General features: G+C 50.2%; 9 pseudogenes; all 9 read left to right on the plus strand.

Moving 5' to 3' along the window:
• Positions 1-386: 386 nt before the first annotated feature.
• Positions 387-506, plus strand: LOC130351990 (5S ribosomal RNA; annotated as a pseudogene).
• Positions 507-1,383: 877 nt separating this feature from the next.
• LOC130334394 (5S ribosomal RNA) lies at positions 1,384-1,503 on the plus strand (annotated as a pseudogene).
• A 682-nt stretch (positions 1,504-2,185) lies between these two features.
• On the plus strand, positions 2,186-2,305 carry LOC130313421 (5S ribosomal RNA; annotated as a pseudogene).
• Positions 2,306-5,176: 2,871 nt separating this feature from the next.
• LOC130336191 (5S ribosomal RNA) lies at positions 5,177-5,296 on the plus strand (annotated as a pseudogene).
• Positions 5,297-6,145: 849 nt separating this feature from the next.
• On the plus strand, positions 6,146-6,265 carry LOC130324063 (5S ribosomal RNA; annotated as a pseudogene).
• A 473-nt stretch (positions 6,266-6,738) lies between these two features.
• LOC130336395 (5S ribosomal RNA) lies at positions 6,739-6,858 on the plus strand (annotated as a pseudogene).
• Positions 6,859-7,350: 492 nt separating this feature from the next.
• Positions 7,351-7,470, plus strand: LOC130352017 (5S ribosomal RNA; annotated as a pseudogene).
• Positions 7,471-11,131: 3,661 nt separating this feature from the next.
• On the plus strand, positions 11,132-11,251 carry LOC130349588 (5S ribosomal RNA; annotated as a pseudogene).
• Positions 11,252-19,736: 8,485 nt separating this feature from the next.
• LOC130349599 (5S ribosomal RNA) lies at positions 19,737-19,856 on the plus strand (annotated as a pseudogene).
• The last annotated feature ends 1,717 nt before the right edge of the window (positions 19,857-21,573 follow it).

The following is a 21,573-nucleotide window of genomic DNA, read 5'->3' on the forward strand; positions in this document are numbered from 1 at the left end:
TCCTAAGCTTAACGCTTCTGCTCTCGTCAGATCGCAGACTGGTACAGATCTTAGGGCCCGGTAAGTACCGGCATGGGACACTGGCTGGGAATCCCGGCTGCCGGCGACATTTTGCTCTGTTGCCGCCTTCCGTTCCAATTCCGAAAAGGATTTATTGATGCCTAAATGCACAGTATAAAGGGCGAGAAGCTGTCAACGGCCATCCTAAGCTGAACGCGCCTGTTCTCGTCAGATCGCAGACTGCTACCCTGCTTCGGGCCTGGTAAGTACCAGCAAGGGAGACTGGCTGGGAATCCCGGGTGCAGTTGACATTTTGCTCTGTTTCTGCTCAGATTCCGAAAATTATTTATTGATGCTTAAATCCACAGTATACAAAGTGTGAAGCTGTCAACGGCCATCCTAAGCTGAACGCGCCTGCTCTCGTCAGATCGCAGACTGCTACCCAGCTTAGGTCCTGGTAAGTACCAGCATGGGAGACTGGCTGGGAATCCCAGGTGTCGTTGACATTTTGCTCTGTTGCCGCCTTCCGCTCCGATTCCGAAAAGGATTTATTGATGCTTAAATCCACAGTATACAGGATGTGAAGACGTCTACAGCCATCCTAAGCTGAATGCGCCTGTTCTCGTCAGATCGCAGACTGCTACCCAGCTTAGAGCTTTGTAAGTACCAGCATGGGAGACTGGCTGGGAATCCCGGGTGCAGTTGACATTTTAATCTGTTGCCGCCTTCCCCTCCGATTCGGAAAAGGATTTATTGATGCTTAAATCCACAATATACAGGGTGTGAAGCTGTCAACAGCCATCCTAAGCCTGAACGTGCCTGCTCTCCTCAGATCGCAGACTGCTGCCCGGCAGTTACCGGCATGGGAGACTGGCTGGCAATCCAAGGTGCCATTGACATTTTGCTCTGTTGCCGCCTTCCTCTCCGATTAAAAAAATATTTATTGATGCTTAAATCCACAATATACAAGGCGTGAAGATGTCAACTGCCATCCTAAGCTGAACGCGCCTGCTCTCGTCAGATCGCAGACTTCTACCCAGCTTAGGGCCCAGTAAGTACCGGCATGGGAGACTAGCTGGGAATCCCGGGTGCAGTTGACATTTTGCTCTGTTGCCGCCTTCCTCTCCGATGAAAAAAATATTTATTGATGCTTAAATCCACAGTATACAAGGTGTGAAGCTGTCGACGGCCATCCTAAGCTTAACGTGCCTGCTCTTGTCAGATCGCAGACTGGTACAGATCTTAGGGCCCGGTAAGTACCGGCATGGGACACTGGCTGGGAATCCCGGCTGCCGTTGACATTTTGCTCTGTTGCCGCCTTCCGTTCCGATTCCGAAAAGGTTTTATTGATGCTTAAATGCACAGTATACAAAGTGTGAAGCTGTCAACGGCCATCCTAAGCTGAACGCGCCTGCTCTCGTCAGATCGCAGACTGCTACCCAGCTTAGGGCCCGGTAAGTACCAGCATGGGAGACTGGCTGGGAATCTCAGGTGTTGTTGACATTTTGCTCTGTAGCTCTGTAGACATTTTGCTCCGATTCCGAAAAGGATTTATTGATGCTTAAATCCACAATATACAGGGTGTGAAGCTGTCTACGGCTATCCTAAGCTGAATGCGCCTGTTCTTGTCAGATCGCAGACTGCTGCCCGGCAAGTACAGGCATGGGAGACTGGCTCGCAATCCAAGGTGCTATTGACATTTTGATCTGTTGCCGCCTTCCTCTCCGATTAAAAAAAATATTTATTGATGCTTAAATCCACAGTATACAAGGCGTGAAGATGTCAACGGCCATCCTAAGCTGAACGCGCCTGCTCTCGTCAGATTGCAGACTGCTACCCAGCTTAGGGCCCGGTAAGTACTGGCATGTGAGACTGGCTGGTAATCCCGGGTGCCGTTGATATTTTGCTCTATTGCTGCCTTCCGCTCCGATTCCGAAAAGAATTTATTGATGCTTAAATCCACAGTATACAAGGTGTGAAGCTGTCGACGGCCATCCTAAGCTTAACGCGCCTGCTCTCGCCAGATCGCAGACTGGTACAGATCTTAGGGCCCGGTAAGTACCGGCATGGGACACTGGCTGGGAATCCCGGGTGCAGTTGACATTTTAATCTGTTGCCGCCTTACGCTCCGATTCGGAAAAGGATTTATTGATGCTTAAATGCACAGTATAAAGGGCGTGAAGCTGTCAACGGCCATCCTAAGCTGAACGCGCCTGCTCTCGTCAGATCGCAGACTGCTACCCAGCTTAGGGCCCGGTAAGTACCAGCATGGGAGACTGGCTGGGAATCCCAGGTGTCGTTGACATTTTGCTCTGTTGCCGCCTTACGCTCCGATTCCGAAAAGGATTTATTGATGCTTAAATCCACAGTATACAGGGTGTGAAGTTGTCTACGGCCATCCTAAGCTGAATGTGCCTGTTCTCGTCAGATCGCAGACTGCTACCCTGCTTCGGGCCTGATAAGTACCAGCATGGGAGACTGGCTGGGAATCCCGGGTGCAGTTGACATTTTGCTCTGTTTCTGCTCCGATTCCGAAAATTATTTATTGATGCTTAAATCCACAGTATACAAAGTGTGAAGCTGTCAACGGCCATCCTAAGCTAAATGCACCTGCTCTCGTCAGATCGCAGACTGCTACCCAGCTTAGGGCCTGGTAAGTACCAGCATGGGAGACTGGCTGGGAATCCCGGGTGCAGTTGACATTTTAGTCTGTTGCCGCCTTCCGCTCAGATTCGGAAAAGGATTTATTGATGCTTAAATGCACAATAAACAGGGTGTGAAGCTGTCAACGGCCATCCTAAGCCTGAACGTGCCTGCTCTCCTCAGATCGCAGACTGCTGCCCGGCAGTTACCGGCATGGGAGACTGGCTGGCAATCCAAGGTGCCATTGACATTTTGCTCTGTTGCCGCCTTCCTCTCCGATTAAAAAAATATTTATTGATGCTTAAATCCACAATATACAAGGCGTGAAGATGTCAACGGCCATCCTAAGCTGAACGCGCCTGCTCTCGTCAGATCGCAGACTGCTACCCAGCTTAGGGCCCAGTAAGTACCGGCATGGGAGACTGGCTGGGAATCCCGGGTGCAGTTGACATTTTGCTCTGTTGCCGCCTTCCGCTCCGATTCCGAAAAGAATTTATTGATGCTTAAATCCACAGTATACAAGCTGTGAAGCTGTCGACGGCCATCCTAAACTTAACGCGCCTGCTCTCGTCAGATCGCAGACTGGTACAGATCTTAGGGCCCGGTATGTACCGGCATGGGACACTGGCTGGGAATCCCGGCTGCCGCTGACATTTTGCTCTGTTGCCGCCTTCCGTTCCGATTCCGAAAAGGATTTATTGATGCTTAAATGCACAGTATACAAACTGTGAAGCTGTCAACGGCCATCCTAAGCTGAACGCGCCTGCTCTCGTCAGATCGCAGACTGCTACCCAGCTTAGGGTCTGGTAAGTACCAGCATGGGAGACTGGCTGGGAATCCCGGGTGCAGTTGACATTTTAATCTGTTGCCGCCTTCCGCTCCGATTCGGAAAAGGATTTATTGATGCTTAAATGCACAGTATAAAGGGCATGAAGCTGTTAATGGCCATCCTAAGCTGAACGCGCCTCCTCTCGTCAGATTGCAGACTGCTACCCAGCTTAGGGCCCGGTAAGTACCAGCATGGGAGACTGGCTGAGAATCTCAGGTGTTGTTGACATTTTGCTCTGTAGCTCTGTAGACATTTTGCTCCGATTCCAAAAAGGATTTATTGATGCTTAAATCCACAATAAACAGGGTGTGAAGCCGTCTACGGCTATCCTAAGCTGAATGCGCCTGTTCTTGTCAGATCGCAGACTGCTGCCCGGCAAGTACGGGCATGGGAGACTGGCTGGCAATCCAAGGTGCTATTGACATTTTGATCTGTTGCCGCCTTACTCTCCGATTAAAAAAAATATTTATTGATGCTTAAATCAACAGTATACAAGGCGTGAAGATGTCAACGGCCATCCTAAGCTGAACGCGCCTGCTCTTGTCAGATCGCAGACTGCTTCCTAGCTTAGGGCCCGGTAAGTACTGGCATGGGAGACTGGCTGGGAATCCCAGGTGCCGTTGACATTTTGCTCTATTGCTGCCTTCCGCTCCGATTCCGAAAATAATTTATTGATGCTTAAATCCACAGTATACAAGGTGTGAAGCTGTCGACGGCCATCCTAAGCTTAACGCGCCTGCTCTCGTCAGATCGCAGACTGGTACAGATCTTAGGGCCCGGTAAGTACCGGCATGGGACACTGGCTGGGAATCCCGGCTGCCGTTGACATTTTGCTCTGTTGCCGCCTTCCGTTCCGTTCCGATTCCGAAAAGGTTTTATTGATGCTTAAATGCACAGTATAAAGGGCAAGAAGCTGTCATCGGCCATCCTAAGCTGAACTCGCCTGCTCTCGTCAGATCGCAGACTGCTACCCAGCTTAGGGCCCGGTAAGTACCAGCATGGGAGACTGGCTGGGAATCCCAGGTGTCGTTGACATTTTGCTCTGTTGCCGCCTTTCGCTCCGATTCCGAAAAGGATTTATTGATGCTTAAATCCACAGTATACAGGTTGTGAAAATGTCTACGGCCATCCTAAGCTGAATGCGCCTGTTCTTGTCAGATTGCAGCCTGCTACCCAGCTTCGGGCCTGGTAAGTACCGGCATGGGAGGCTGGCTGGGAATCCTGGGAGCAGTTGAAATTTTGCTCTGTTTCTGCTCCGATTCCGAAAATTATTTATTGATGCTTAAATCCACAGTATACAAAATGTGAAGCGTACAACGGCCATCCTAAGCTGAACACGCCTGCTCTCGTCTGATCGCAGACTGCTACCCAGCTTAGGGCCCGGTAAGTACCAGCATGGGAGACTGGCTGGGAATCCCAGGTGTTGTTGACATTTTGCTCTGTAACCGCCTTCCGCTTCGATTCCGAAAAGGATTTATTGATGCTTAAATCCACAGTATACAGGGTGTGAAGCCGTCTACGGCTATCCTAAGCTGAATGTGCCTGTTCTTGTCAGATCGCAGACTGCTGCCCGGCAAGTACGGGCATGGGTGACTGGCTGGCAATCCAAGGTGCTATTGACATTTTGCTCTGTTGCCGCCTTACTCTCCGATTCCGAAAAGGATTTATTGATGCTTAAATGCACAGTATAAAAAGCATGAAGCTGTCAATGGCCATCCTAAGCTGAACGCGCCTGCTCTCGTCAGATCGCAGACTGCTACCCAGCTTAGGGCCCGGTAAGTACTGGCATGGGAGACTGGCTGGGAATCCCAGGTGCCGTTGACATTTTGCTCTATTGCTGCCTTCCGCTCCGATTCCGAAAATAATTTATTGATGCTTAAATCCACAGTATACAAGGTGTGAAGCTGTTGACGGCCATCCAAAGCTTATTTATGCCTAAATGCACAGTATAAAGGGCGAGAAGCTGTCAATGGCCATCCTAAGCTGAACGCGCCTGCTCTCGTCAGATCGCCGCCTTCCGCTCCGATTCGGAAAAGGATTTATTGATGCTTAAATCCACAATACACAGGGTGTGAAGCTGTCAACGGCCATCCTAAGCCTGAACGTGCCTGCTCTCCTCAGATCGCAGACTGCTGCCCGGCAGTTACCGGCATGGGAGGCTGGCTGGCAATCCAAGGTGCCATTGACATTTTGCTCTGTTGCCACCTTCCTCTCCGATTAAAAAATTATTTATTGATGCTTAAATCCACAATATACAAGGCGTGAAGATGTCAATGGCCATCCTAAGCTGAACGCGCCTGCTCTCGTCAGATCGCAGACTGCTACCCAGCTTAGGGCCCAGTAAGTACCGGCATGGGAGACTGGCTGGGAATACCGGGTGCAGTTGACATTTTGCTCTGTTGCCGCCTTCCATTCCGTTTCCGAAAAGGATTTATTGATGCTTAAATGCACAGTATAAAAAGCATGAAGCTGTCAATGGCCATCCTAAGCTGAACGCGCCTGCTCTCGTCAGATCGCAGACTGGTACAGATCTTAGGGCCCGGTAAGTACCGGCATGGGACACTGGCTGGGAATCCCGGCTGCCGTTGACATTTTGCTCTGTTGCCGCCTTCCGTTCCGATTCCGAAAAGGATTTATTGATGCTTAAATGCACAGTATACAAAATGAGAAGCTGTCAACGGCCATCCTAAGCTGAACGCACCTGCTCTCGTCAGATCGCAGACTGCTACCCAGCTTAGGGCCTGGTAAGTACCAGCATGGGAGACTGGCTGGGAATCCCGGGTGCAGTTGACATTTTAATCTGTTGCCGCCTTCCGCTCCTATTCGGAAAAGGATTTATTGATGCTTAAATGCACAGTATAAAGGGCGTGAAGCTGTTAACGGCCATCCTAAGCTGAACGCGCCTGCTCTCGTCAGATCGCAGACTGCTACCCAGCCTAGGGCCCGGTAAGTACCAGCATGGGAGACTGGCTGGGAATCTCAGGTGTTGTTGACATTTTGCTCTGTAGCTCTGTAGACATTTTGCTCCGATTCCGAAAAGGATTTATTAAATCCACAATATACAGGGTGTGAAGCCGTCTACGGCTATCCTAAGCTGAATGTGCCTGTTCTTGTCAGATCGCAGACTGCTGCCCGGCAAGTACGGGCATGGGAGACTGGCTGGCAATCCAAGGTGCTATTGACATTTTGATCTGTTGCCGCCTTCCTCTCCGATTAAAAAAAATATTTATTGATGCTTAAATCCACAGTATACAAAGAGTGAAGATGTCAACGGCCATCCTAAGCTGAACGCGCCTGCTCTCGTCAGATCGCAGGCTGCTACCCAGCTTAGGGCCCGGTAAGTACTGGCATGGGAGACTGGCTGGGAATCCCGGGTGCCGTTGATATTTTGCTCTATTGCTGCCTTCCGCTCCGATTCCGAAAATAATTTATTGATGCTTAAATCCACAGTATACAAGGTGTGAAGCTGTCGACGGCCATCCTAAGCTTAACGCGCCTGCTCTCGTCAGATCGCAGACTGGTACAGATCTTAGGGCCCGGTAAGTACCGGCATGGGACACTGGCTGGGAATCCCGGCTGCCGTTGACATTTTGCTCTGTTTCCGCCTTCCGTTCCGGTTCCGATTCCGAAAAGGATTTATTGATGCTTAAATCCACAGTATACAAAGTGTGAAGATGTCAATGGCCATCCTAAGCTGAACGCGCCAGCTCTCGTCAGATCGCAGACTGCTACCCAGCTTAGGGCCTGGTAAGTACCAGCATGGGAGACTGGCTGGGAATCCCGGGTGCAGTTGACATTTTAATCTGTTGCCGCCTTCCGCTCCGATTCGGAAAAGGATTTATTGATGCTTAAATGCACAGTATAAAGGGCCTGAAGCTGTCAACGGCCATCCTAAGCTAAACGCGCCTGCTCTCGTCAGAACGCAGACTGCTACCCAGCTTAGGGCCCGGTAAGTACCAGCATGGGAGACTGGCTGGGAATCCCAGGTGTTGTTGACATTTTGCTCTGTAGCCGCCTTCCGCTCCGATTCCGAAAAGGATTTATTGATGCTTAAATCCACAGTATACAGGGTGTGAAGCCGTCTACGGCTATCCTAAGCTGAATGTGCCTGTTCTTGTCAGATCGCAGACTGCTGCCCGGCAAGTACGGGCATGGGAGACTGGCTGGCAATCCAAGGTGCTATTGACATTTTGCTCTGTTGCCGCCTTCCTCTCCGATTCCGAAAAGGATTTATTGATGCTTAAATGCACAGTATAAAAAGCATGAAGCTGTCAATGGCCATCCAAAGCTGAACGCGCCTGCTCTCATCAGATCGCAGACTACTACCCAGCCTAGGGCCCGGTAAGTACTGGCATGGGAGACTGGCTGGGAATCCCGGGTGCCGATGACATTTTGCTCTATTGCTGCCTTCCGCTCCGATTCCGAAAAGAATTTATTGATGCTTAAATCCACAGTATACAAGGTGTGAAGCTGTCGACGGCCATCCTAAGCTTAACGTGCCTGCTCTTGTCAGATCGCAGACTGGTACAGATCTTAGGGCCCGGTAAGTACCGGCATGGGACACTGGTTGGGAATCCCGGCTGCCGTTGACATTTTGCTCTGTTGCCGCCTTCCGTTCCGATTCCGAAAAGGATTTATTGATGCTTAAATGCACAGTATAAAGTGCGAGAAGCTGTCAACGGCCATCCTAAGCTGAACGTGCCTGCTCTCGTCAGATCGCAGACTGCTACCCAGCTTAGAGCCCGGTAAGTACCAGCATGGGAGACTGGCTGGGAATCCCAGGTGTCGTTGACATTTTGCTCTGTTGCCGCCTTACGCTCCGATTCCGAAAAGGATTTATTGATGCTTAAATCCACAGTATACAGGGTGTGAAGTTGTCTACGGCCATCCTAAGCTGAATGTGCCTGTTCTCGTCAGATCGCAGACTGCTACCCTGCTTCGGGCCTGATAAGTACCAGCATGGGAGACTGGCTGGGAATCCCGGGTGCAGTTGACATTTTGCTCTGTTTCTGCTCCGATTCCGAAAATTATTTATTGATGCTTAAATCCACAGTATACAAAGTGTGAAGCTGTCAACGGCCATCCTAAGCTAAATGCACCTGCTCTCGTCAGATCGCAGACTGCTACCCAGCTTAGGGCCTGGTAAGTACCAGCATGGGAGACTGGCTGGGAATCCCGGGTGCAGTTGACATTTTAATCTGTTGCCGCCTTCCGCTCAGATTCGGAAAAGGATTTATTGATGCTTAAATCCACAATAAACAGGGTGTGAAGCTGTCAACGGCCATCCTAAGCCTGAACGTGCCTGCTCTCCTCAGATCGCAGACTGCTGCCCGGCAGTTACCGGCATGGGAGACTGGCTGGCAATCCAAGGTGCCATTGACATTTTGCTCTGTTGCCTCCTTCCTCTCCGATTAAAAAAATATTTATTGATGCTTAAATCCACAATATACAAGGCGTGAAGATGTCAACGGCCATCCTAAGCTGAACGCGCCTGCTCTCGTCAGATCGCAGACTGCTACCCAGCTTAGGGCCCAGTAAATACCGGCATGGGAGACTGGCTGGGAATCCCGGGTGCAGTTGACATTTTGCTCTGTTGCCGCCTTCCGCTCCGATTCCGAAAAGAATTTATTGATGCTTAAATCCACAGTATACAAGGTGTGAAGCTGTCGACGGCCATCCTAAACTTAACGCGCCTGCTCTCGTCAGAACGCAGACTGCTACCCAGCTTAGGGCCCGGTAAGTACCAGCATGGGAGACTGGCTGGGAATCCCAGGTGTTGTTGACATTTTGCTCTGTAGCCGCCTTCCGCTCCGATTCCGAAAAGGATTTATTGATGCTTAAATCCACAGTATACAGGGTGTGAAGCCGTCTACGGCTATCCTAAGCTGAATGTGCCTGTTCTTGTCAGATCGCAGACTGCTGCCCGGCAAGTACGGGCATGGGAGACTGGCTGGCAATCCAAGGTGCTATTGACATTTTGCTCTGTTGCCGCCTTCCTCTCCGATTCCGAAAAGGATTTATTGATGCTTAAATGCACAGTATAAAAAGCATGAAGCTGTCAATGGCCATCCTAAGCTGAACGCGCCTGCTCTCGTCAGATCGCAGACTGCTACCCAGCCTAGGGCCCGGTAAGTACTGGCATGGGAGACTGGCTGGGAATCCCGGGTGCCGATGACAATTTGCTCTATTGCTGCCTTCCGCTCCGATTCCGAAAATAATTTATTGATGCTTAAATACACAGTATACAAGGTGTGAAGCTGTCGACGGCCATCCTAAGCTTAACGTGCCTGCTCTTGTCAGATCGCAGACTGGTACAGATCTTAGGGCCCGGTAAGTACCGGCATGGGACACTGGTTGGGAATCCCGGCTGCCGTTGACATTTTGCTCTGTTGCCGCCTTCCGTTCCGTTCCGATTCCGAAAAGGATTTATTGATGCTTAAATGCACAGTATAAAGTGCGAGAAGCTGTCAACGGCCATCCTAAGCTGAACGTGCCTGCTCTCGTCAGATCGCAGACTGCTTCCCAGCTTAGAGCCCGGTAAGTACCAGCATGGGAGACTGGCTGGGAATCCCAGGTGTCGTTGACATTTTGCTCTGTTGCCGCCTTACGCTCCGATTCCGAAAAGGATTTATTGATGCTTAAATCCACAGTATACAGGGTGTGAAGTTGTCTACGGCCATCCTAAGCTGAATGTGCCTGTTCTCGTCAGATCGCAGACTGCTACCCTGCTTCGGGCCTGATAAGTACCAGCATGGGAGACTGGCTGGGAATCCCGGGTGCAGTTGACATTTTGCTCTGTTTCTGCTCCGATTCCGAAAATTATTTATTGATGCTTAAATCCACAGTATACAAAGTGTGAAGCTGTCAACGGCCATCCTAAGCTAAATGCACCTGCTCTCGTCAGATCGCAGACTGCTACCCAGCTTAGGGCCTGGTAAGTACCAGCATGGGAGACTGGCTGGGAATCCCGGGTGCAGTTGACATTTTAATCTGTTGCCGCCTTCCGCTCAGATTCGGAAAAGGATTTATTGATGCTTAAATCCACAATAAACAGGGTGTGAAGCTGTCAACGGCCATCCTAAGCCTGAACGTGCCTGCTCTCCTCAGATCGCAGACTGCTGCCCGGCAGTTACCGGCATGGGAGACTGGCTGGCAATCCAAGGTGCCATTGACATTTTGCTCTGTTGCCTCCTTCCTCTCCGATTAAAAAAATATTTATTGATGCTTAAATCCACAATATACAAGGCGTGAAGATGTCAACGGCCATCCTAAGCTGAACGCGCCTGCTCTCGTCAGATCGCAGACTGCTACCCAGCTTAGGGCCCAGTACATACCGGCATGGGAGACTGGCTGGGAATCCCGGGTGCAGTTGACATTTTGCTCTGTTGCCGCCTTCCGCTCCGATTCCGAAAAGAATTTATTGATGCTTAAATCCACAGTATACAAGGTGTGAAGCTGTCGACGGCCATCCTAAACTTAACGCGCCTGCTCTCGTCAGATCGCAGACTGGTACAGATCTTAGGGCCCGGTAAGTACCGGCATGGGACACTGGCTGGGAATCCCGGCTGCCGCTGACATTTTGCTCTGTTACCGCCTTCCGTTCCGATTCCGAAAAGGATTTATTGATGCTTAAATGCACAGTATACAAAGTGTGAAGCTGTCAACGGCCATCCTAAGCTGAACGCGCCTGCTCTCGTCAGATCGCAGACTGCTACCCAGCTTAGGGCCTGGTAAGTACCAGCATGGGAGACTGGCTGGGAATCCCGGGTGCAGTTGACATTTTAATCTGTTGCCGCCTTCCGCTCCGATTCAGAAAAGGATTTATTGATGCTTAAATGCACAGTATAAAGGGCATGAAGCTGTTAATGGCCATCCTAAGCTGAACGCGCCTGCTCTCGTCAGATTGCAGACTGCTACCCAGCTTAGGGCCCGGTAAGTACCAGCATGGGAGACTGGCTGGGAATCTCATGTGTTGTTGACATTTTGCTCTGTAGCTCTGTAGACATTTTGCTCCGATTCCAAAAAGGATTTATTGATGCTTAAATCCACAATATACAGGGTGTGAAGCCGTCTACGGCTATCCTAAGCTGAATGCGCCTGTTCTTGTCAGATCGCAGACTGCTGCCCGGCAAGTACGGGCATGGGAGACTGGCTGGCAATCCAAGGTGCTATTGACATTTTGATCTGTTGCCGCCTTACTCTCCGATTAAAAAAAATATTTATTGATGCTTAAATTAACAGTATACAAGGCGTGAAGATGTCAACGGCCATCCTAAGCTGAACGCGCCTGCTCTTGTCAGATCGCAGACTGCTTCCCAGCTTAGGGCCCAGTAAGTACTGGCATGGGAGACTGGCTGGGAATCCCAGGTGCCGTTGACATTTTGCTCTATTGCTGCCTTCCGCTCCGATTCCGAAAAGAATTTATTGATGCTTAAATCCACAGTATACAAGGTGTGAAGCTGTCGACGGCCATTCTAAGCTTAACGCGCCTGCTCTCGTCAGATCGCAGACTGGTACAGATCTTAGTGCCCAGTAAGTACCGGCATGGGACACTGGCTGGGAATCCCGGCTGCCGTTGACATTTTGCTCTGTTGCCGCCTTCCGTTCCGTTCCGATTCCGAAAAGGTTTTATTGATGCTTAAATGCACAGTATAAAGGGCGAGAAGCTGTCAACGGCCATTCTAAGCTGAATGTGCCTGTTCTCGTCAGATCGCAGACTGCTACCCTGCTTCGGGCCTGATAAGTACCAGCATGGGAGACTGGCTGGGAATCCCGGGTGCAGTTGACATTTTGCTCTGTTTCTGCTCCGATTCCGAAAATTATTTATTGATGCTTAAATCCACAGTATACAAAGTGTGAAGCTGTCAACGGCCATCCTAAGCTAAATGCACCTGCTCTCGTCAGATCGCAGACTGCTACCCAGCTTAGGGCCTGGTAAGTACCAGCATGGGAGACTGGCTGGGAATCCCGGGTGCAGTTGACATTTTGCTCTGTTGCCGCCTTCCGCTCAGATTCGGAAAAGGATTTATTGATGCTTAAATCCACAATAAACAGGGTGTGAAGCTGTCAACGGCCATCCTAAGCCTGAACGTGCCTGCTCTCCTCAGATCGCAGACTGCTGCCCGGCAGTTACCGGCATGGGAGACTGGCTGGCAATCCAAGGTGCCATTGACATTTTACTCTGTTGCCGCCTTCCTCTCCGATTAAAAAAATATTTATTGATGCTTAAATCCACAATATACAAGGCGTGAAGATGTCAACGGCCATCCTAAGCTGAACGCGCCTGCTCTCGTCAGATCGCAGACTGCTACCCAGCTTAGGGCCCAGTAAATACCGGCATGGGAGACTGGCTGGGAATCCCGGGTGCAGTTGACATTTTGCTCTGTTGCCGCCTTCCGCTCCGATTCCGAAAATAATTTATTGATGCTTAAATCCACAGTATACAAGGTGTGAAGCTGTCGACGGCCATCCTAAACTTAACGCGCCTGCTCTCGTCAGATCGCAGACTGGTACAGATCTTAGGGCCCGGTAAGTACCGGCATGGGACACTGGCTGGGAATCCCGGCTGTCGCTGACATTTTGCTCTGTTGCCGCCTTCCGTTCCGATTCCGAAAAGGATTTATTGATGCTTAAATGCACAGTATACAAAGTGTGAAGCTGTCAACGGCCATCCTAAGCTGAACGCGCCTGCTCTCGTCAGATCGCAGACTGCTACCCAGCTTAGGGCCTGGTAAGTACCAGCATGGGAGACTGGCTTGGAATCCCGGGTGCAGTTGACATTTTAATCTGTTGCCGCCTTCCGCTCCGATTCAGAAAAGGATTTATTGATGCTTAAATGCACAGTATAAAGAGCATGAAGCTGTTAATGGCCATCCTAAGCTGAACGCGCCTCCTCTCGTCAGATTGCAGACTGCTACCCAGCTTAGGGCCCGGTAAATACCAGCATGGGAGACTGGATGGGAATCTCAGGTGTTGTTGACATTTTGCTCTGTAGCTCTGTAGACATTTTGCTCCGATTCCAAAAAGGATTTATTGATGCTTAAATCCACAATATACAGGGTGTGAAGCCGTCTACGGCTATCCTAAGCTGAATGCGCCTGTTCTTGTCAGATCGCAGACTGCTGCCCGGCAAGTACGGGTATGGGAGACTGGCTGGCAATCCAAGGTGCTATTGACATTTTGATCTGTTGCCGCCTTACTCTCCGATTAAAAAAAATATTTATTGATGCTTAAATTAACAGTATACAAGGCGTGAAGATGTCAACGGCCATCCTAAGCTGAACGCGCCTGCTCTTGTCAGATCGCAGACTGCTTCCCAGCTTAGGGCCTGGTAAGTACTGGCATGGGAGACTGGCTGGGAATCCCAGGTGCTATTGACATTTTGCTCTATTGCTGCCTTCCGCTCCGATTCCGCAAAGAATTTATTGATGCTTAAATCCACAGTATACAAGGTGTGAAGCTGTCGACGGCCATCCTAAGCTTAACGCGCCTGCTCTCGTCAGATCGCAGACTGGTACAGATCTTAGGGCCCGGTAAGTACCGGCATGGGACACTGGCTGGGAATCCCGGCTGCCGTTGACATTTTGCTCTGTTGCCGCCTTCCGTTCCGTTCTGATTCCGAAAAGGTTTTATTGATGCTTAAATGCACAGTATAAAGGGCGAGAAGCTGTCAACGGCCATCCTAAGCTGAATTCGCCTGCTCTCGTCAGATCGCAGACTGCTACCCAGCTTAGGGCCCGGTAAGTACCAGCATGGGAAACTGGCTGGGAATCCCAGGTGTCGTTGACATTTTGCTCTGTTGCCGCCTTTCGCTCCGATTCCGAAAAGGATTTATTGATGCTTAAATCCACAGTATACAGGTTGTGAAAATATCTACGGCCATCCTACGCTGAATGCGCCTGTTCTTGTCAGATCGCAGACTGCTACCCAGCTTCGGGCCTGGTAAGTACCGGCATGGGAGGCTGGCTGGGAATCCTGGGAGCAGTTGACATTTTGCTCTGTTTCTGCTCCGATTCCGAAAATTATTTATTGATGCTTAAATCCACAGTATACAAAATGTGAACCTTACAACGGCCATCCTAAGCTGAACACGCCTGCTCTCGTCAGATCGCAGACTGCTACCCAGCTTAGGGCCCGGTAAGTACCAGCATGGGAGACTGGCTGGGAATCCCAGGTGTTGTTGACATTTTGCTCTGTAACCGCCTTCCGCTTCGATTCCGAAAAGGATTTATTGATGCTTAAATCCACAGTATACAGGGTGTGAAGCCGTCTACGGCTATCCTAAGCTGAATGTGCCTGTTCTTGTCAGATCGCAGACTGCTGCCCGGCAAGTACGGGCATGGGTGACTGGCTGGCAATCCAAGGTGCTATTGACATTTTGCTCTGTTGCCGCCTTCCGTTCCGATTCCGAAAAGGATTTATTGATGCTTAAATGCACAGTATAAAGTGCGAGAAGCTGTCAACGGCCATCCTAAGCTGAACGTGCCTGCTCTCGTCAGATCGCAGACTGCTACCCAGCTTAGAGCCCGGTAAGTACCAGCATGGGAGACTGGCTGGGAATCCCAGGTGTCGTTGACATTTTGCTCTGTTGCCGCCTTACGCTCCGATACCGAAAAGGATTTATTGATGCTTAAATCCACAGTATACAGGTTGTGAAGTTGTCTACGGCCATCCTAAGCTGAATGTGCCTGTTCTCGTCAGATCGCAGACTGCTACCCTGCTTCGGGCCTGATAAGTACCAGCATGGGAGACTGGCTGGGAATCCCGGGTGCAGTTGACATTTTGCTCTGTTTCTGCTCCGATTCCGAAAATTATTTATTGATGCTTAAATCCACAGTATACAAAGTGTGAAGCTGTCAACGGCCATCCTAAGCTAAATGCGCCTGCTCTCGTCAGATCGCAGACTGCTACCCAGCTTAGGGCCCAGTAAATACCGGCATGGGAGACTGGCTGGGAATCCTGGGTGCAGTTGACATTTTGCTCTGTTGCCGCCTTCCGCTCCGATTCCGAAAAGAATTTATTGATGCTTAAATCCACAGTATACAAGGTGTGAAGCTGTCGACGGCCATCCTAAACTTAACGCGCCTGCTCTCGTCAGATCGCAGACTGGTACAGATCTTAGGGCCCGGTAAGTACCGGCATGGGACACTGGCTGGGAATCCCGGCTGTCGCTGACATTTTGCTCTGTTGCCGCCTTCCGTTCCGATTCCGAAAAGGATTTATTGATGCTTAAATGCACAGTATACAAAGTGTGAAGCTGTCAACGGCCATCCTAAGCTGAACGCGCCTGCTCTCGTCAGATCGCAGACTGCTACCCAGCTTAGGGCCTGGTAAGTACCAGCATGGGAGACTGGCTTGGAATCCCGGGTGCAGTTGACATTTTAATCTGTTGCCGCCTTCCGTTCCGATTCCGAAAAGGATTTATTGATGCTTAAATGCACAGTATAAAGTGCGAGAAGCTGTCAACGGCCATCCTAAGCTGAACGTGCCTGCTCTCGTCAGATCGCAGACTGCTACCCAGCTTAGAGCCCGGTAAGTACCAGCATGGGAGACTGGCTGGGAATCCCAGGTGTCGTTGACATTTTGCTCTGTTGCCGCCTTACGCTCCGATACCGAAAAGGATTTATTGATGCTTAAATCCACAGTATACAGGGTGTGAAGTTGTCTACGGCCATCCTAAGCTGAATGTGCCTGTTCTCGTCAGATCGCAGACTGCTACCCTGCTTCGGGCCTGATAAGTACCAGCATGGGAGACTGGCTGGGAATCCCGGGTGCAGTTGACATTTTGCTCTGTTTCTGCTCCGATTCCGAAAATTATTTATTGATGCTTAAATCCACAGTATACAAAGTGTGAAGCTGTCAACGGCCATCCTAAGCTAAATGCGCCTGCTCTCGTCAGATCGCAGACTGCTTCCCAGCTTAGGGCCCAGTAAATACCGGCATGGGAGACTGGCTGGGAATCCTGGGTGCAGTTGACATTTTGCTCTGTTGCCGCCTTCCGCTCCGATTCCGAAAAGAATTTATTGATGCTTAAATCCACAGTATACAAGGTGTGAAGCTGTCGACGGCCATCCTAAACTTAACGCGCCTGCTCTCGTCAGATCGCAGACTGGTACAGATCTTAGGGCCCGGTAAGTACCGGCATGGGACACTGGCTGGGAATCCCGGCTGTCGCTGACATTTTGCTCTGTTGCCGCCTTCCGTTACGATTCCGAAAAGGATTTATTGATGCTTAAATGCACAGTATACAAAGTGTGAAGCTGTCAACGGCCATCCTAAGCTGAACGCGCCTGCTCTCGTCAGATCGCAGACTGCTACCCAGCTTAGGGCCTGGTAAGTACCAGCATGGGAGACTGGCTTGGAATCCCGGGTGCAGTTGACATTTTAATCTGTTGCCGCCTTCCGCTCCGATTCAGAAAAGGATTTATTGATGCTTAAATGCACAGTATAAAGGGCATGAAGCTGTTAATGGCCATCCTAAGCTGAACGCGCCTGCTCTCGTCAGATTGCAGACTGCTACCCAGCTTAGGGCCCGGTAAATACCAGCATGGGAGACTGGCTGGGAATCTCAGGTGTTGTTGACATTTTGCTCTGTAGCTCTGTAGACATTTTGCTCCGATTCCAAAAAGGATTTATTGATGCTTAAATCCACAATATACAGGGTGTGAAGCCGTCTACGGCTATCCTAAGCTGAATGCGCCTGTTCTTGTCAGATCGCAGACTGCTGCCCGGCAAGTACGGGTATGGGAGACTGGCTGGCAATCCAAGGTGCTATTGACATTTTGATCTGTTGCCGCCTTACTCTCCGATTAAAAAAAATATTTATTGATGCTTAAATTAACAGTATACAAGGCGTGAAGATGTCAACGGCCATCCTAAGCTGAACGCGCCTGCTCTTGTCAGATCGCAGACTGCTTCCCAGCTTAGGGCCTGGTAAGTACTGGCATGGGAGACTGGCTGGGAATCCCAGGTGCTATTGACATTTTGCTCTATTGCTGCCTTCCGCTCCGATTCCGCAAAGAATTTATTGATGCTTAAATCCACAGTATACAAGGTGTGAAGCTGTCGACGGCCATCCTAAGCTTAACGCGCCTGCTCTCGTCAGATCGCAGACTGGTACAGATCTTAGGGCCCGGTAAGTACCGGCATGGGACACTGGCTGGGAATCCCGGCTGCCGTTGACATTTTGCTCTGTTGCCGCCTTCCGTTCCGTTCTGATTCCGAAAAGGTTTTATTGATGCTTAAATGCACAGTATAAAGGGCGAGAAGCTGTCAACGGCCATCCTAAGCTGAATTCGCCTGCTCTCGTCAGATCGCAGACTGCTACCCAGCTTAGGGCCCGGTAAGTACCAGCATGGGAAACTGGCTGGGAATCCCAGGTGTCGTTGACATTTTGCTCTGTTGCCGCCTTTCGCTCCGATTCCGAAAAGGATTTATTGATGCTTAAATCCACAGTATACAGGTTGTGAAAATATCTACGGCCATCCTAAGCTGAATGCGCCTGTTCTTGTCAGATCGCAGACTGCTACCCAGCTTCGGGCCTGGTAAGTACCGGCATGGGAGGCTGGCTGGGAATCCTGGGAGCAGTTGACATTTTGCTCTGTTTCTGCTCCGATTCCGAAAATTATTTATTGATGCTTAAATCCACAGTATACAAAATGTGAACCTTACAACGGCCATCCTAAGCTGAACACGCCTGCTCTCGTCAGATCGCAGACTGCTACCCAGCTTAGGGCCTGGTAAGTACCAGCATGGGAGACTGGCTGGGAATCCCAGGTGTTGTTGACATTTTGCTCTGTAACCGCCTTCCGCTTCGATTCCGAAAAGGATTTATTGATGCTTAAATCCACAGTATACAGGGTGTGAAGCCGTCTACGGCTATCCTAAGCTGAATGTGCCTGTTCTTGTCAGATCGCAGACTGCTGCCCGGCAAGTACGGGCATGGGTGACTGGCTGGCAATCCAAGGTGCTATTGACATTTTGCTCTGTTGCCGCCTTCCGTTCCGGTTCCGGTTCCGATTCCGAAAAGGATTTATTGATGCTTAAATGCACAGTATAAAGTGCGAGAAGCTGTCAACGGCCATCCTAAGCTGAACGTGCCTGCTCTCGTCAGATCGCAGACTGCTACCCAGCTTAGAGCCCGGTAAGTACCAGCATGGGAGACTGGCTGGGAATCCCAGGTGTCGTTGACATTTTGCTCTGTTGCCGCCTTACGCTCCGATACCGAAAAGGATTTATTGATGCTTAAATCCACAGTATACAGGGTGTGAAGTTGTCTACGGCCATCCTAAGCTGAATGTGCCTGTTCTCGTCAGATCGCAGACTGCTACCCTGCTTCGGGCCTGATAAGTACCAGCATGGGAGACTGGCTGGGAATCCCGGGTGCAGTTGACATTTTGCTCTGTTTCTGCTCCGATTCCGAAAATTATTTATTGATGCTTAAATCCACAGTATACAAAGTGTGAAGCTGTCAACGGCCATCCTAAGCTAAATGCACCTGCTCTCGTCAGATCGCAGACTGCTACCCAGCTTAGGGCCTGGTAAGTACCAGCATGGGAGACTGGCTGGGAATCCCGGGTGCAGTTGACATTTTAATCTGTTGCCGCCTTCCGCTCAGATTCGGAAAAGGATTTATTGATGCTTAAATCCACAATAAACAGGGTGTGAAGCTGTCAACGGCCATCCTAAGCCTGAACGTGCCTGCTCTCCTCAGATCGCAGACTGCTGCCCGGCAGTTACCGGCATGGGAGACTGGCTGGCAATCCAAGGTGCCATTGACATTTTGCTCTGTTGCCTCCTTCCTCTACGATTAAAAAAATATTTATTGATGCTTAAATCCACAATATACAAGGCGTGAAGATGTCAACGGCCATCCTAAGCTGAACGCGCCTGCTCTCGTCAGATCGCAGACTGCTACCCATCTTAGGGCCCAGTAAATACCGGCATGGGAGACTGGCTGGGAATCCCGGGTGCAGTTGACATTTTGCTCTGTTGCCGCCTTCCGCTCCGATTCCGAAAAGAATTTATTGATGCTTAAATCCACAGTATACAAGGTGTGAAGCTGTCGACGGCCATCCTAAACTTAACGCGCCTGCTCTCGTCAGATCGCAGACTGGTACAGATCTTAGGGCCCGGTAAGTACCGGCATGGGACACTGGCTGGGAATCCCGGCTGCCGCTGACATTTTGCTCTGTTACCGCCTTCCGTTCCGATTCCGAAAAGGATTTATTGATGCTTAAATGCACAGTATACAAAGTGTGAAGCTGTCAACGGCCATCCTAAGCTGAACGCGCCTGCTCTCGTCAGATCGCAGACTGCTACCCAGCTTAGGGCCTGGTAAGTACCAGCATGGGAGACTGGCTGGGAATCCCGGGTGCAGTTGACATTTTAATCTGTTGCCGCCTTCCTTTCCGATTCAGAAAAGGATTTATTGATGCTTAAATGCACAGTATAAAGGGCATGAAGCTGTTCATGGCCATCCTAAGCTGAACGCGCCTGCTCTCGTCAGATTGCAGACTGCTACCCAGCTTAGGGCCCGGTAAGTACCATCATGGGAGACTGGCTGGGAATCTCAGGTGTTGTTGACATTTTGCTCTGTAGCTCTGTAGACATTTTGCTCCGATTCCAAAAAGGATTTATTGATGCTTAAATCCACAATATACAGGGTGTGAAGCCGTCTACGGCTATCCTAAGCTGAATGCGCCTGTTCTTGTCAGATCGCAGACTGCTGCCCGGCAAGTACGGGCATGGGAGACTGGCTGGCAATCCAAGGTGCTATTGACATTTTGATCTGTTGCCGCCTTACTCTCCGATTAAAAAAAATATTTATTGATGCTTAAATTAACAGTATACAAGGCGTGAAGATGTCAACGGCCATCCTAAGCTGAACGCGCCTGCTCTTGTCAGATCGCAGACTGCTTCCCAGCTTAGGGCCCAGTAAGTACTGGCATGGGAGACTGGCTGGGAATCCCAGGTGCCGTTGACATTTTGCTCTATTGCTGCCTTTCGCTCCGATTCCGAAAATAATTTATTGATGCTTAAATCCACAGTATACAAGGTGTGAAGCTGTCGACGGCCATTCTAAGCTTAACGCGCCTGCTCTCGTCAGATCGCAGACTGGTACAGATCTTAGTGCCCGGTAAGTACCGGCATGGGACACTGGCTGGGCATCCCGGCTGCCGTTGACATTTTGCTCTGTTGCCGCCTTCCCTTCCGTTCCGATACCGAAAAGGTTTTATTGATGCTTAAATGCACAGTATAAAGGGCGAGAAGCTGTCAACGGCCATTCTAAGCTGAATGTGCCTGTTCTCGTCAGATCGCAGACTGCTACCCTGCTTCGGGCCTGATAAGTACCAGCATGGGAGACTGGCTGGGAATCCCGGGTGCAGTTGACATTTTGCTCTGTTTCTGCTCCGATTCCGAAAATTATTTATTGATGCTTAAATCCACAGTATACAAAGTGTGAAGCTGTCAACGGCCATCCTAAGCTAAATGCACCTGCTCTCGTCAGATCGCAGACTGCTACCCAGCTTAGGGCCTGGTAAGTACCAGCATAGAAGACTGGCTGGGAATCCCGGGTGCAGTTGACATTTTGCTCTGTTGCCGCCTTCCGCTCAGATTCGGAAAAGGATTTATTGATGCTTAAATCCACAATAAACAGGGTGTGAAGCTGTCAACGGCCATCCTAAGCCTGAACGTGCCTGCTCTCCTCAGATCGCAGACTGCTGCCCAGCAGTTACCGGCATGGGAGACTGGCTGGCAATCCAAGGTGCCATTGACATTTTGCTCTGTTGCCGCCTTCCTCTCCGATTAAAAAAATATTTATTGATGCTTAAATCCACAATATACAAGGCGTGAAGATGTCAACGGCCATCCTAAGCTGAACGCGCCTGCTCTCGTCAGATCGCAGACTGCTACCCAGCTTAGGGCCCAGTAAATACCGGCATGGGAGACTGGCTGGGAATCCCGGGTGCAGTTTACATTTTGCTCTGTTGCCGCCTTCCGCTCCGATTCCGAAAAGAATTTATTGATGCTTAAATCCACAGTATACAAGGTGTGAAGCTGTCGACGGCCATCCTAAACTTAACGCGCCTGCTCTCGTC

The sequence above is a fragment of the Hyla sarda genome, chromosome 1, assembly GCF_029499605.1.
Source record: "Hyla sarda isolate aHylSar1 chromosome 1, aHylSar1.hap1, whole genome shotgun sequence".
NCBI classification, from domain to species: Eukaryota; Metazoa; Chordata; class Amphibia; order Anura; family Hylidae; genus Hyla; species Hyla sarda.